The sequence below is a fragment of the Coturnix japonica genome, chromosome 2 (assembly GCF_054131305.1).
Source record: "Coturnix japonica strain WE chromosome 2, WE-NBRP24, whole genome shotgun sequence".
In the NCBI taxonomy this organism is placed as follows: Eukaryota; Metazoa; Chordata; class Aves; order Galliformes; family Phasianidae; genus Coturnix; species Coturnix japonica.
In genome coordinates this window covers 73,889,409-73,903,968 of record NC_140664.1, presented here as the reverse complement: position 1 = coordinate 73,903,968, position 14,560 = coordinate 73,889,409, and the positions used below count along the sequence as shown (strand labels likewise).

General features: G+C 36.4%; 1 long non-coding RNA gene across 1 annotated transcript in view; it reads left to right on the top strand.

Moving 5' to 3' along the window:
• The window catches only part of LOC146761942 (uncharacterized), a 126,218-nt gene that overhangs the window by 24,832 nt on the left and 86,826 nt on the right, over nucleotides 1–14,560 (top strand). The window lies entirely within an intron of this gene.

Sequence of the window (14,560 nt, the reverse complement as noted above, 5' to 3'; positions counted from 1 at the left end):
TTCTCACAAAGTTGTATTACAATTATATTAGGGACTTTGAGGAAACTCATCCCACTGAGATGTATCTGTTAGTATCTGATGTTTGGATTTTTGTGAGATACTTTCAGTCTCCAGTTTTCTGACCCTCAATGCTGTATGCAATGAGCGTTCTTGCTTTTCTATTACACTTACAGTATTTTACAGTTTTTGAAGCTTTTCACTGAAGTGCATCCAGAGTTGACTTGCACAGAAATTGTGCACTTTTGGAAGTGAATGAATCTTTTGTTTCAGAGGCTGGGCATTATAAAGATAGTGAGCATGATAGGATGGGGAAGTTGTTCTATTTGTGGTGTATTACATCAGAGTTTATTATTTAGTATTATATATAACAGTTCTTCTCTCCCTCTGAGAGTATACCCACATGGAATAATTTTTATTATCTACTTTTGAAGTTTTCACTGTAATTTTGCTACAACTTAGTTAAAAATGACCTTGGATGAAGCTCATGGATTTCTTTTGGTTCTCCTGTGGTTACCTAAGGCAAGTTTCATTGCATATCTTGCATCAAATCTTAGTGGCAAATCTCTAGTTAATGGAAGAAAGAATTTTATTCTAAATGCCTATAATTGTAGTTGTTAAATACACATATGTTAGTATATAGTTCATTTCTTATTTCTCCTTTCTGATTGTGGAACTCTGATTGGAAAGCTTTTATCTAGATTTTTTTTTTTTTTTCCGCAAATTTGGGTAATGGAGGCTTTAAAGTCAAAGTTGTCACTATTTATTAGAGAACCTGTAAGTGTCTGGGTTTGTGCAGATTAAAGAGAACGGCTAATTTCACACTGGGGGTTATTTTGCCTTTCTCTTGGAAGTTGCTTCTTTTCCAAATGGGGAACTGTAGGATAATTTTTTACCAGATGAGACTCCATGATTCATGAAGCCTATGTCACCTTCACCTCCCTTCACCATCTTCTACGTGGCTTTGCAGCACACCCAGCCATAAATGCTCAATACCACACTAGCTTAAAAAAATATTTGTTCAGATTCTGAAAATGCAGGAAACATTCTAACATTTTTCAGCTGTTGCTAACATTCATGGAAGTAAAATATTATTTAGTTTGGACTTCATTTCTTTCTAAATTTTGCAAGAGCAGTTTTTACTGGTTAGAAAGAAGGCTCAACACCTAGGTATATATAAAACTGTCTACACTCTACTTCATCTGGGCTTAAGTGGCTATTAAAAGCGTCATTAGCAAAAAACAAAGTTCTTTCCCCTTAGAATGTTTGTTATGTGCTAACCACTGCTGAGAATAAAATAAATATGAAAGAAAAAAAGAGCAAGTAAACCAGAGTATTTACAATTGTGAGTTCTGCATTTATGTTTAAAATAAGGAGCTGTGATAAATAACGGAATCGGAAACATGAACATGCGTAAGTAGTTATGCTACATGCAGGTATATGATTTAGGTGCTCAAACATAGCATTTCTTTCTGTGCTGTTAATTAAGTTGACTATTAGAGCGGCTAGCAGATGTTTTATTTTATAAGCCAGTAATTCAGGAAAACATGTTCAAAAGAGTCCCCTATTTTCTGGGCTTTACTTCTTGCAGGCCTACACTGAAATACCTTCAACATGATTTTCAGGAAAGGTGAATGATCTCAGCTCCTGTTGAGCTCAAAGCAGTTGGTACTGATTGCATTTTGAAGTTATGCTTTGGGAGACACAAAAAGAAAGTCCAGAAACTAAATCACAGATATTTTGTGAATGGTTTAAATGCATAGACTGTAATATCAGTTTTTCAGTTCCTCCTTTTACTTGGTAGCTGAACAGCACTTTCCTGTCTCATTAGGGTGTTTAGCTAGAGGTCTGTTAGGATACTTGGAAAATATAGAAAGCTATCAAAGAACAATATAAAATAAGCCAAAGTCTGTTGTATCCTACATGCTTGTGCCAGAGAATACAAACTCTCCCATGCAGGAGTCTTACAAGCTCAGAGGAGAATGGGAGTGTGAATAGTGTACCTCAGTGCTGACTTGTGATACACCCGCTGAGTCAGCAGAAATCTATGCAGTAAGTTCTGAGTTGCTCCCTTTCTTCCTTCCCTCCCCTCCTGGGGGAGGGCAACATTAGCTTCAGTCGTTCTCTATAACAAACATAATGTAGCTTGTATATTCTTTATTAATTCACGTTAAGATTGAAAAAAGGAAAGTATTGGCTAAGGTGTAAGTGCTTTTTAAAAGCTCAGACTGGAATCTGTGTGTCTTTAAACTGCTGCGGAGCAGAACTCTAAAATTTGCTTGGTAGTTTGTGCTTGTAGTCAACGTACAGAAATAGGTATCTCTAGGATATGATTTGTCTTGACCTTAAATATGAGACAGATCACACACAGAACTACTACTGATGAGCTCATGACCAGATACCTACACTTCAGACATCTGCAATTGGAGATGATTTTTTTCCCATAATTTCTATCTATCTCTTGAAGTTTATAACTGGAAAAGTTCTTGTTTCATGGATCTCAGCTAGGTCCAAACATAGCATGAACGCTACTGTGTAGAGAGTATGACTGGTCTGTATGAATGCAGAAGTAGAACTGCAGCTGTCTGGAAAAATTAAATTCACAACGAATGGCTTTACTAAGTTTAAGTTGAGTGGGAAGGTATTTCAACTTAATTTTATACTGCACTGCCTTTATTCTTTACTTGTTTTGTACTGACTGGCTTAAATCTTTAACTGGATTTGAATTGATGTGATTTCTATTCATGTCTATAAGCTAGTAATTGCATACCAAAACCTGGAATCACTTGAACACATTCTGTGCAAGTTCCAAACTATGTCCTGGTCTGAGTGTATCAAGGAGCAGGATTCAGTCTGTGGAAATCCTATGTACAAGATGAAAAATGAAGTAACTTTTGTGTACTATGTGAAGTTGCCCATCAAAAATGTTAGTAGTTCTTTTAATCCTCACCCTTCACCTCCAACCCTCAAAATGATTGACTTAAACAAACCCACTCGCTTTAATAACTAAGAATACAGCAGTGCAGGTAAGGTATCTATGACCTGGCCTTACTTTTTACACACTAGAATTCTCACAAAATGGGACCAACTTCTTCTAATAATATACAGATTATTTTTTAAGGGGAAAAAAAAGTCTAGACAAAACATTTTATAAATAGGACTAAAACTGGTAAGAGGAAAAGATGAAACTATGGGGTCAATTGTTTGCTGTTGAATTTTACTATGAATTTCCTTACAAGGGAAGAATCATAGAATCATAGAATTACTTAGGTTGGAAAAGACCTTAAAGATCATCAAGTCCAAGCACAGCCTAACCATTGTACCCTAACTCTAACAACCCTCTGCTAAATCATATCTCTGAGCACCACATCCAAATGGCTCTCAAATACATCCGGTGATGGTGACTCAACCACCTCCCTGGGGAGCCTATTCCAGTGCTTAACTGACCTTTCTGTGAAGAAGTTTTTCCTGATATCCAACCTGAGCTTACCTCAAGTGCAACTTGAGGCCATTTCCCCTCATCCTGTCACCTGTCACCAGTGAGAGGAGACCAGCCCTGCTCTCACTGTAAGCACCTCTCAGATACTGGAAGAGAGCAATAAGGTCTCCCCTCAGCCTCCTTCTCCCCAGACTAAACAGCCCCAGCTCCCTCAGCCTCTCCTCATAGGGCTGATTCTCCAAGCCCTTCTCAAGCCTTGTTGCTTTTTCTGGACCTGCTCCAGTACCTCCATTTCCTTTTTGTACTGAGGTGCCCCAAACTGAACACAGTACTCAAGGTGAGGCCTCACCAGTGCCGAGTACAGGAGCAAAATGACTTCCCTAATCCTGCTCACCACACCATTCCTGATACAAGCCAGGATGACATTGGCCTTCTAGGCCACCTGGCTCATATTCAGCCAACTATCCATCAGCACACCAAGGTCCTTTTCCATCAGGCAGCTTTCCAGCCATACCTCCCAAAGCCTGTAGGGTTGCAGAAACAGTTATAACAGACTCTACTATGGGGGAATATTTTATGTGGAGTACGTGGGGGCTGTTCTAGTATGTAAAAGGATTACCTGTAATTGAATTAATGATACAAGTTCTCCAGTATGTGATGCTGAGTTTCTGTTTTTCACATTCTTTTGTAAATAGTCCTGCTAATGTCAGCCAGTAATGTGAATACCTATGCAGTGTTATGTGCTACTTGTTGAATTAAGGGCCAGATTCTACAACTTATGTATATCTTGTGAGGAATATGCAACTGATGAAAATTACCACTCATAACAAGGTTGCAGTGATAGTTTCCACCTCAGCAGAAGTCTAATCTAAAAGAGGTGCCGTGGACCTTGTAAAGTCCCTTTTATTCCAGTGCAGAAAGTAATCAAATCTGTTGTTGTTTAGTGTCAGGGGAAAAAAAAAAACAAAACAACAAAAAAGACGTCATCCCCAGAAAACTGAAGAATAGCAATTTTGATGACAGTTGTTGACAGTGAGTGGTAAAAAAGCAAGGATAGCTGTTAACTGCTTAAATCAAAAGAGAGGAGTAAAAAGTTTGAAATCATAAAGTATTTTTTCCACTCCTCTGATACCTTATGTTGAATAGCCAGATCATTTTATTATTGCAAATACTGTGGCAGTAATCTTTTACTGCTTGCAGTATAGGCCTACAGCATTAAGTTAGTATAAAATTACATATAGTTTAATATATCTGTACAACACCTTTAAACAAGCTTCTCTAGGCAGGAAGGTTATCCGTCTTATAAATCTATTATTTCATTGTACATCTTGATAGCCTAGCATTGCTCCTAGCCATGTTTAAGCATTAAATAGTGCATTATTATTTCACATAAATCAAGCAGAGATGTGTGAATTCATAAATTTTGCATTTGCACAGACAGTATTTTAAACGTTTTATGGCTTCATGGGAACTCAGTACAAGAGCCTGTACACAAATCAGTACCCAGCAAATTTCAATAAAATTTAATATCACAATTACTGCTTTTCAAAGACGTTGCTTGCATATTTAAGGAATGTTTTAACAGGGACTAAAAATATAAACAAAATTTGGAAGCAAGGATTTTTTTGGCTGGATTTTGCTGGATAGCTCCTTTGCTGCAATGAAGTGGTTGACTTTATTTTCCCCCTCCACTGTCATCTGAGTTTTTCTGCTTTATTTGCACTTTTTAAATGCTCCAACTTTTTTGTTTATTCTAGTCTTTTACCTTAATTCTTCTCAGCCAGTGTGCTGTGAAGAGTCATCAGCAAGCTTGATGACATTCATGCAAGAAATTTCACTGATCATAGAATCACAAGATTGGAAAGGACATACAAGATCATCTAGTTCAACAGTCCTCCATTACCATTGCTGCTACAAGCCTCTAAACCATATCTCGTAGCTCCTCATCCAGATGCCTCTTGAACATTGCCAGAGACAGTGACTGTACCACCACCTTGGGCAGCCATTCCAGCGCCCGACCACTCTCTGAGAGAATAAGTTTTACAGTATGTCTAATCTAAATCTCCTCTGGTAAAACTTGTGGCCATTTCCTTGGGTCCTGTTTGTTTCCTGGGAGAAGAGGCCAAACCCCTCTTCATCACAGCTTATGATGTGAACTTAAATGCATATACAAGGTTTTTCAGATTTGGATACTTTTTGATTAAAAAACAAATCTCAAGAGATTTGATTTTCATGCAATATGCTACATATTTATTATATACGACATAAGCATTCTGGTATTAAAAATGATTATGTTAAAAGAGTTGGGGTGGGGGGGAAAGAAGAAAAGACCTGTATGTGATATGCTGTGACATGGCATCACCTGATAATATAACCTTGTTCTACAAGAGCAATACGAAGACAGAGAAGGATAGGATGCGCAGAAAGAGCAAAGTTGTTGCTTCTGGATTATATTATGTTTCCTGTGTCAAGTTTTCAGAACTTGACCATTGCTTTATTTATCTGCAGATAAGCTTAATTATTATTATTATTATTATTTTATTATTATTACTTTCTTAATTTCTCTATTGCAGGATAATTGCAAGGTAAATCAGTATCCTTCTCCTTTACAGATGGGGAATAATGGCAGGAAAGCTACAGGCTAGGTGGTTCTATTCCTATTTTGCCCCCAGGATTATCTTCATTTTGATCAGATAACTCATTGTGTTGTTGAAAGAACACCAGGAAATCCAGCTATGTTAGATATTCAAATGAATGGAGTTGGGAAGAATGTGAGATATCACTTACTGTTACTGCAGGGAGCCCACAGGGATTGCAGGGAATGTGGGTCTCTGTTTCTTTTGCCACTGAGCTTCTTCCTCCTGAACCTTGTATGTACATGCAAAGGGAGGGAACTCCTTACCAACCTCAACTCTAAATTGTACACCTGCAGGCCGAATTGGGTTCTGAGTCTTCTCCTTACAGACTGTAACGATGACTTGTTTCAGAGCCTGTATTTAGAGAGGCTGAGTTCTGTGTTTTCTTCATATGCCCATCTTCCTCTCTCCAATTAAAGTGACTGGGAATTTTGCTGTAGAATTTAATGGGAGTAAAATAAGATCCAGTTATTATTCTTTGTCTATGCAGAATTTGTAATTATTTAACTAGAGCAGTCTTGACTTTCTTTGTTTTTCATTTGCACTCTTTCTTATGACTTGGAGTTCTTTGTGTTGCTTGCAAATGGGTGTAATTGAGGTAGAAATACCTAAGCATATGTAAATTATAGTTTTTTTTTGTAGTAAGTTTAAGCATTCCAAATTCAACTGTTTTAGCTATGGCTAAATATATTGTTAGATTTTCATCTTGTAGCAATTTGGTGTGTTTGTTTTATCTTAATTTCCCAGAAATAAGGGAATTTGATCAAATATCAAATTATTTTAATTTTGGGTAAGGGCTGAGCATAGCAACATTTACCTCCAGGATAAGATGATTTTAGAAAGTATGAGAAACGCTTGTAGTGTTATTTAGAGTACACATAGCTGAGCTTATGGTAATCCATGGGCTTGTCTCAGAGTTCAATATATAGTATAGTGGCACAGTATGAACATTACTCTGAATGTGAGAGTGGGTCTAACCAGAAATCTATAAAGGGAAATCCACACTAAGAGAGACGCTGTGAAGGACAGTCTGAAATTGAATGGAGAAAATGGGAATCATTATCCTAATCATAAGCTTTGAAACTTCTTTGCTGATAAAATTCCATTGCTTTAGTGTCACTTAGCTTTTCCCCTTCCCTGACTATCAGTTCAGAGCAGCACTGCACAAGCTCAGGGAAAATGCTTAGTTTGGGAAGCAGTAAAGTTATTTTATCTCCACTGAGATAACCAGTTTAGAACAGTACTAATATATGGAGAACTAGATTTCAATGCGAATTTTGATTTTCGTGGAAATTGTGTCCTATATTTCAATATTTTTTTCCTAAAAAGGGGTAAATAAAGTAAAAAACAAACAAACAAACAAACAAAGAAACACAAAAAAAACCCCCAACAAGTTATAGAGGTTTGGAATTTCTGATGTAAATATATATTTTCTTTGGAAGACACAAAAATGACTTTTGTGTAACAAGGAATACTTATTTCTAGTAGAGATCATTTTCACATGAGAAGGGAAAGGGTGGGAGTGACTGATGTCTCAGAGAAAGTTGAGCTCTGGAGTTTTTATCTGAGGTTGAACTATGTGAGCAGTTGGCTGTTTGTGTAGTTCTAGTTTGTGGGGGGAAAAAATGTGCCCCTTGTCAATGAAAGATTGTCTCCTTTCTTTTCTGTGACACAAAGTTGACAACTTCTGTACTATTTTTAGACAGGTCCTGAGTGGATATAGGACTCAATTATCCTTTTGGATCCCTTCTGACTTGGCATTTTCTATGGTTCTGTACTATTGACCTGCGCTTCATGCAACTATTTGTGTCATGGAGCACATGTAAAATTTTGCCACTAGTTTTCTAATGCAAAAAAAGAGCTGGCTTGGTGTAAAAATGGGGCAGTGATGTAGAGAATAGTTTGTGCTTTTACATTTATATTGTGCAGTAGTGAGAAATTACTCAAAGTGCAGTGTCCCAACAAATCAGATCCTTTTTGTTTCTGAAGGCAAGGCATATTTTGTGGCACTGTTCATTACTGGGCAAGAACAACAAAGAAGTCCAAGACTAAGATTAATGATATCAACAGATCATTGTTTGAAGATTAATCTTTTAAGATGATAAGACAGGGATAGACATAGTGAGCCTCTAGCTGCCTACAGCTACAAATAGTAATAATAAACATTACTATGGCTAGGCTGGCTTTGGAATACTAACAGAAGCATGTCTTGTTATCATCAATAAACAAACACTAATGGTGGTTTTGTGTTGTTGTTTTTTTGGCTACTGATGACTATTGAAAATGGTTTGGCTTTTTTTCCCTTCCTAAAGCAACAATTTTCTGCTTTCTTCTGATGTCTGACTATTCAATACTCATTTGTTTGGGTTCCATTCTGTCTTTCATAATATTGCCACTGTACCACTTTTTCTTACTAGAACATCTACACTATTGCCTGGGTCTAAACTATCAGGGATTAAAAAGAAAAAAGAGAAAAAAAGGCAGATTCATTATAGAAATTACATTTCCTCAGTAAAGCCAGGAGGCATTGTCTTTCCATTAGCTCCTCTATAACTAATCCTTAGCGCATGTACATTTTTCTTTGTGTGCTGTTTTTATAGTTAGAATATGTATTTATACTGTGCAGGATGGCCATGTAGCAATTAAATAAATCTCATTATTTTTCAAAAATGTGTCAGCAACTTATGGAGTAGGAAAGGTATGTGTAAGCTACAATATTCTTTCTCTTTAATCTCAGCACTATTGATACATCTCTTGTCAACATCACCAACTTTCTGGTTTGGGAAGGAATTTTATCTCTGGTTGCTCTGAACACATATAAGTGTGAAGGTTTTGAAATTCATTTATGCTAAATGTTTGTTTTTTTTTTTTTATTTCTTATAAGCTTTAAAAGACAATTGATGATAGGAGCAGTCCTCTTTAATATTGGGTGGTGGTAGTGACAGTGATCTGAGTGTCAGTATCAGATTCTGCTAGCCTTACTGAGGCTGACCATTATGTTAGTGCAGGAGCAGCTCCCCTAATTTCAGATTCTGGGGTAGTAAAATGTTTGTACTATTTAACAATATGACACAAGGAAGTTTCTCTCTTGTTTACATGAAAGCTTTAAAACATTTGGGTTTAAAATCAGAGCTGTTATAGATAAGATTTGTTTTACCTTATGAAGTATGAGTGTTACCTACTGTGGTGTTCTGGTAGCGGAATATTGCTCACTGTCTTTCAGAATTGGGCGTAATGTTACTCTAGACAAAGCTGAAGCACAATGATCAAGTTCAAGCCAAGTATTGTTGTATGTGATGGAATATAAACAGAGGAAAGTAGAAGAGGTTCCTGTGTACATATAAAGTGTCATAATGCATTATTTATCTTGGCTCGCAGAGTTTCCCAAATACAGGAATCCTTATCCTCTGATAAGGACAACAATATGGGAAAACTTCAATAGTTGTTCTAGAGGGGCAGTGTTGTAAAACCATTCCCTGTCCTTGTGGCTGGATAAAGGCTGTTACTCTACCTTTGAGCAATGAAATAAAATTCCATATTTAAATTTGAATTGTTAGAGCATGCTGAATGCTCAGCTATTCATGGTTAGCTTAAAGAAAGTACCTGATCTGAAACATTTCTTTGAAAACTCTGAACTTATTTAGGATAGAGTTGGTGCAATGTCTTTCCCCCATGGCTAAAATTTGTTTGACATTTAAGAGTGGATATGGTTGATAGTGAATTCAGTATGTGAAACTGCTTTACTTAAGAGTGAGTAAAATTGGCCTGGCTGGCATTTTACAAGCAGTCTTAAAACAGAATGCATGTTTCATTTTGTTGTCAATGAAGTGGAATTTGTTAGGCAAATTAGGTATGGGGCTTTGTGCTATGAAGATCTAGAAGCTGTTTCAAACTCCAATAAGGTGGAGTTACAAGTTGGAATAAAGGTGATAATGAAGAGGTACAACCAAATGATATCAGGTCATCTCAAAGTTGAGTACAGTTCTTCACTGATTAGACAAACTGTTAAAAGGTAACATTAATTTAATGGCAGTGTTCTCATACCTTTTGTCCTATGCTCAGAATTGGATGGATTGAGTTAGACCTTCTTAAATTGCCTAGGAATCTCTGTGATAAAACTTTGTCAGAATCTGGGATTAGGAGTTACTCTTTTGTTAGATATTCTTTGAAAGATTCCACTATCAGCTGTGAAAGCCACTTCAGTGTTTAAGTGTTCATTGCCTAAGACACTGTGCATCACTTAAAAGAAAATAAAAAAAAACAGTGAGCATTTATATTTGGAAAATATCACCCTAATTGTATATATTGTTCTGGGTCATTATTTTCTCATTGTTTAAATTACAGCTCATTTATTTAAAAGAATACTTGTCAAAAGAAAGCTTTAAGTACTGATTTAAGAAAGCAGTGTTAAATAATTTAAATGACTGTGATAAAATTGTCTTAGTTTAAACAGACCAGTTTTATCAGTCTGTTTAATGAATTGTGCTTTTATAGGGTGAGATAAATCTAATGTGAATTCAAGTGGTTGCACTCGAAATACTTGAAATAGGTGGGATCTCTTTGTGGATTTAGTCAGCAGAACTGAAGAAAAAAAGGCAGTTATACTTCTGGGTTTCATTTAGGAGGACTTTCTATATAGCAAGCAGTGTTAGTGCCTTACTGTTGTAACTCCAATGTATCTGTAATGCCTATATATTTACATATAAATTGCAGAAAGCTCCTTGGTTATTATTTGGAAAACATTTATGCTTTTGACATAGAAATCAACTTGTAAGTGCAGCCAGTCCTGAAACTGTTAATTTTCATGAACTAGGGTAGTGACACAGGATCGATTTTGGCCAACCTGCCAGTCCTTATCAGACTGTACATCTTGTTTATGCCTAGTTAAGAAGTGCTTTCTCTCAGTGTTAGGAAACAGCACATGCACTGTGTTTGACATGGGAGAATTCTGGGATATATTGGATTCTCTCATTTGTGAGTGTGTGTATGGTTAAAACACAACCACTTTAGAAAAAGAGAGGAATTTGCTAACTATGTACCAAGCTGATTGTCATTAGAATGAAGGGACATATCGCATTATTAGCTCTTTCCTTGGCTAACCCATTTAAATCGTCCACATGGGAAGACTGATACCTAATTTGGGGGAATAAATAAAGGTTTCCTGTAGGACCCAATCTGGTCCCAAAATGATGGGAAAATTCTTCTCTAGTAAGTGGAAGAGTATGTCCTTGGTGCAGTGTATCCCTCTGGAGATTGCTGGTTTACTACCCTTAACTAGCATTTCTTATAACTGGATGCACATTAAATCTTAATTGCTGTTAAGCTCATTTTAGGACCCTGTTAAAAAGTATGTCCCCTTCTTTCCTGTAGCTTCCCTTTAGTTACTGGTAGGCCACTATGTGAGGTCACCTTGAAGTCTTCTTTTCAGGCTGAAAATCCCCAGCAGCCTGTCCTCCTTTTCTCCCTTTCTCCTCCAGATAGATCATCTGTGTGATCTGTGTTTTCTGGTTCTGTGTCTGCTGCTGGCTAGAACTGGTCTTGCATTTTTGTATTCCTTTTTTCAACATATGACCAGCTTGTCAGTCTGGAGATTCTTGATTCACTTAGAAGATGCCAAGGGAAGTAAGTCCAAGCTTGAAGCTTGTTGAAATCAAATTGCTTTGAAAGACAACTTGATTCTAATGCATTCAAATAAGGACAAAATGGATCTCCATAAATATCTTTCACATGGGTTTCAGGTTATGAGAGTGAATTGGAATACAAGAGAAAGTAAGAAAAAAGTATGGAAATGTTTGATGTAGAAGAGGTTAATGCTTTTACTGTTAAGAAACTACTTATTTTCATTAGACAATGAGCTTTTCTATCTTTTGTTTTCTAGTCATTTCCTATCTTTCTACTACAGACTTCTAAATGGTAGAAGGATGTATTAAATACCAAGGAAAATTATTTTTAAAAGCTATTTTAAAAATTAATTTAAATGTAGACAGCCATAGTATTATGGCATTAAGGCACCCCAGGGTCTTTTTTATTGGTCCATTAATACTTGCCTCGAGTGGTAGAACACACCTGAGGCAAGATTTAATGAACCAATAAAACACGCCCTAGAGTGCTCTAATGCTATATTGCTAACCATTCCTATTACATAAATGCACTGTTTGCATACTTCCTTTCACATATCAGGTAAATCTTCAATTAACTAAAGACCATATGACAATTCTTATCCAGGGTTTCCATAAACATATTTCAAAGTAATTAAAATGATTATCTGAGATATTCTCAATTGATCAATACAATATATCATGCTTAGGACTTTATAGGCTGTCCAGATAGTGAATTCTTTAGGTTTGATTATATGTTAAATAGCGTGTCTCCTCTCAGTTGTTGAGAACTTTGTAATTTCTTCCTAAAGAATTTGAGTGTAGTGATTTTCTATTTCTGTTCTCTTGAAACTACCTTGTGGTGTGCCTAAAGTCCACCCCAAAGCAGAAATCTGGCAGGAGAGCTAGTTGTAACTTCAGTCCTTTCAAAGCAAGGGAAGATTTTACTAACACGATGTTATTCCCTTAGTCAAAGGATGGTTTTAATTCTTTTTAAGAGGTTATATCCTCAAAGGTGTGCATCACCTTAATTGGAACTAACTTACTTAGGCTGATAGACTAGCTCTTTGCTTTCCAGCATATTCAGAAGGTTGAGAGAGATTATTAAATTAGGCAGCTTGTATGGAATAAAGTATGAAAGATGTTTGCTGTACTTTAAAAGTGTTTATTTAAAGCCTTTGATTGGAATAAGCTTTAGCAAAAATAACTGGAAGTGCTCATAACCATGAGGGTAAACATACCTAAATTTGAACTGTTCTTAGGAACAGGAAAAAGATCAATTTTGCATGTCATTGGATGCAGTGTAATAAAGTTCATTAGGGAATGAGAGCCCACTTGGCACATTTTTAGGTTTTCCTTACAGCATGAGATAGATTGGTCTTGTATGAAGGAAAGAAGGCTAATATTTGTAGGTAGATTGGATAAAAAAAAGTGTTATGACTTTTACATATTTGAGAATTTTCATGAAATCAATTTTCATGAATGTGACTGTGTGATTGTCAGAGCCAGACTAAATATGACTTAAGAGTGTGAATTTGACAGAATTCTCAATTGAAAGCTTAGGAGAGGGAAAAGGAAATCCAGTGTTTTTAGACTGATAATAAGAACTGAAGAAATTATGGCTTGGGCTTCTTTAGACAGGAAAGGCTCATAGTCTACGCTTGATCTTTGCAGAAATATTGGGCAAGTTGAACTTATATGAGGATATGTGTTATATACACTTGTTAAGGCAAAAGTAACTTCACTTGTAAGTCTAGATCTTCAGCTGTTGTAAACTGGCATCGTTCCATGGAAACCAATGGAATTATACCAATGTATCTGGCCCCTAATCTTTCAAGTAACAGGCTCATTAAATGCTTAGGGCCAAAATGTTTCCTGGCGTGACTCTATTGAACTTGATGGAATTAAGCCAGCAGTGCATTTGGCCATTATTTAATACAGATAACAATCTAAGGGGAACCAGGTTTCTGTATTTGTTTTTCTTTTGATACATAGCATTATCAAACTGTACGTGATATGTGTAAGACAAAATACTTTAAGTACTGGCTAAAATAGTCTGCACAGGTATCTGAGAGGTAGAGCACTAAACCTTCTTGGTGTACTACTTTATTTGGAACAAGCAATACTGATTTGATCACAGGCTTAACCCTTTCATTGTCTATAAGCAAGGTATAGCCCAAACTGTCATCCCTCTTCTGTTTCTAATTTTCCCTCATTGTTTCACAGTAAAAATCCTGTTAGAAATTTTAACGGAACTAAGCTTATTGTTGAGGATAAGAATATCTTAAAAACTTGTGCTCTGTCCTTCCCTAAGAAACAAATAGCTGCTGTAGGTTTTTCCAACGAAGTAAGTGGCACGATTCCTTTCAAAAGGCTTGGTGGACTCATTTCTTTTAAGAATTTTCGCTGTAGCATCCAGCAGATAAAATACTTGAATGTACAAGCATACCATTGATGTTATCCAAGATCATTTCCTAGAAGCATTTTCACTTCTGAAGAGCTCAAGGTGTTTGTACAAATTTTGCCTAAATTTCATTTTGGTAACCTTGCTGATGTCTGGGCATTACTCTTTTGGCTTACTGTGTAGATGAATTGCATGCGCTTCTCAGTGCTTGATGTGAAATGCGGCCGAGAGTCATTCATATCTACTAAAAGTGGCTTGTCTTCAGTTATATCAAACCAGTCCGCTTTCTCCGTTATCTCAGTAGCTCTGGGTTGTTTGTTACTGCTCTCAGCAATGTCTAAGTCTAGACTTTTGGGGAAAAAAAAACCTATCTTTGCTAAAATTTTGGAGTGTGAGTATAGAACAATGAAAGATGCATGGCTGCACTCAGTTGCATATTTTTTTTCATAATTCTGTTTATTGCAGAGTAGTCTGTGAAATGTGATGC